Genomic DNA, 2,233 nt, shown 5'->3' with positions numbered 1-2,233 from the left:
GGGACACAGACACGGGGAGGGGACGGGGGCGGTCCGGGGGTGATGCTCACCCCGGTGCTCAGCGCTGCATCCCCCGGGGGTCCCTGCCCGCAGCCGGGTCAGGAGGAGCCGGGATGGAGACATCTCCCCCCATTTCCCCTTATATCCCTTCTCCAGGCTTTTCTCCCGCAGGGATATCCCACGGGGAGCACAGGATGTGCCCGGCGGTGCTGGGGGGTCTCCTGTGGGGTAGATGGGGATGGATGGGGGAGTCCCTGGGGACATGTCCCCCCTCTGCCATGCCCTGAGCCACAGGCCCATGCAAGAAGGGGTGTTTCCCAGCATGTCCCCCCTGTGCTACTGGGGGTGCAGGGCCGAGCCAGACCCAAACACGAATTAAATGGTGGCAAAGCCCCCGTGCAGGGGACAGACCCCCGGGCTGATCCAGTGGGGTTTGGGGGGGGTCCTGATTTGGAGATGGGGTGCCACAGGGTGCAGGGGCTCAGGTGGGTGCCTGGCACAGATGAAGGGGGGGTCACACACACTGCCAGTGTCTCAGTTCCTTGGGGACTGTCCCCGGAATACACAGATCCCCCTTTCATGGTGACCCAACCCCTCAGTTTTGCAGCCCCTCCTGCAGTGACACCCTCCCTCTGCAGCCGTGCTGGGTGGGGGTGCAGCCCCCCCTCGCTTTGCCATCACTCGGTTGCCTTGCCAACGCCGTGGCCCTGTCCCTGCTCAGACACTGTCACCGCTGGGCCTGGCGCAGGCGGCACCACCCGGCACCCACAGGTAGGGTTGGGGGGCTGGGGGGGGCCGAGTGGGTGTCTGTCTCCAATCGCCCTCTCCCCAGTACATCACTCAGCCCCCCCTCGATACGAACTGGAGTGAGCCCTCTCTCCTGCCCCCCTCGAGAGCAGAGACACCCCCTGAGACCCCCCCCACCGGCATTTTGGAGGGTCCCAACCGGAGGCCACAGTGAGGGGCTGCTGGGCTGTGGGATGTGCCCACAGCATCCCCCTCCCCAGGTCACCGGGGGGGGCGGTTTAAGCAGAAAAAAAGCCACCCTCCCCCCCCAAAAAAAGGGGAGCACTTGGGAGAGGGGGACAGGGCTTGTGTTTGGGGATGCAGCTGTGGGTGGGAGGGGACAGGCAGGCCCCCATCCTGGGGTGGGCTGCAGAACGAGTTTGGTCACTTCCAGCTTTCCTGGAGCTCAGTTGTGGCTAACGGGCAATTCAGAAGATCCCACTCCCAACAGGCCCTCCCCGTGTCCCACTGCCAATCCCAGCGGATGGGGGGGAGTCATTCCCTGCCCCTCCACCCTCAGTGCTGTTGGGGACGAGATTGACCCCCTGTGTGAGTGCCAGCAGGGCCAGATGTTTGCATCTGGTGATGGGAGGATGCGTGGGCAGGAAACGGTACTTGGGCAACCATTTGGGACCCCCGCGGGTACCAACAGCCCCACGGCGGCGTGGTGAGGGTTTGGGGGTGGCTGTTGTGCTGCGAGAGGAGCCTGTGCCTGTGCCCTCTCCCCAGCCTGGTCCCCCTGGTTGTCCCACAGAGCAGCCCGTGGCCGCGGGCGGTGAGGCTGGACACGGGCAGGCAGCCTTTGCAGAGCAACTTAATGGGATAAACCAATTCCCTTAACCCACTTATCTGGCTGATCCAATAAAGGTGGCTGGGAATAAAGTGTGTGCGTGGTCTTAATGCATCCCACCCCACCCACCCCACCTCCGCTCTCCCCCCAGTCCTGGCAGCACCGTGGCTCGGTCTGCCCGGTGCTCCTCCCCAGAGGCAGCAGGGCTGGGGCGCAGGGGGGACCCTGGGGCTGTGACCTGCTGGCCCTGGGTGACAAGGACGAGGAGAGGTGGCTGTGGCAGTGGCGGAGGTGACTCTGATCCATCGGGGGATAACCCAGCACAAAGCTGGACGCAGGTACAGGTGGGTTGTGGGGGCCATGGGGTGGATGTCTGGTGTGGCTGTGGTTGGGTAGCACGTCTGTCCTTCTCCCCCCAAGCAGGGGGGGGTCACTCAGACCCCAAGGGCCATTGCTTTTGTCACAGAGGGGGTCCCCTGCAGCCTTGCTCATCCCTGCGCTGCCTTCCTCTGTGTCGGGGTTTGGGGGTTGTTGTGGGGCTCTGGGGCTGGGTGAGCTGGGGAGGGGGCGAGGGTGGGACATGGGATAGGCATGGAGTGGGAGGGATGGGAGATGCATGGACGAGGATGGAGAGAAGGGGATGGAGGAACAAGAACG

General features: G+C 64.6%; 1 protein-coding gene across 2 annotated transcripts in view; it reads left to right on the top strand.

The window, feature by feature from the left end:
* Positions 1-695: 695 nt before the first annotated feature.
* Positions 696-2,233, top strand: part of LOC114066936 (cytochrome b561) — a 4,429-nt gene continuing 2,891 nt past the window's right edge. Inside the window, exon 1 of one of the 2 annotated variants that reach the window (XM_027902029.1) lies at positions 696-771. The gene's annotated coding sequence lies outside the window, so the exon portion shown is untranslated. Of the gene's footprint in view, positions 772-1,767; positions 1,915-2,233 lie in introns of those variants that run through there. The other variant, XM_027902030.1, reaches the window with a different exon arrangement.

This window comes from Empidonax traillii, unplaced genomic scaffold (genome assembly GCF_003031625.1).
Source record: "Empidonax traillii isolate 1590-97213 ecotype Southwest subspecies unplaced genomic scaffold, ASM303162v1 scaffold832:size729604, whole genome shotgun sequence".
In the NCBI taxonomy this organism is placed as follows: domain Eukaryota; kingdom Metazoa; phylum Chordata; class Aves; order Passeriformes; family Tyrannidae; genus Empidonax; species Empidonax traillii.
The sequence above is the reverse complement of the archived record's forward strand: the minus strand, read 5'-3'. Positions and strand labels throughout refer to the sequence as shown.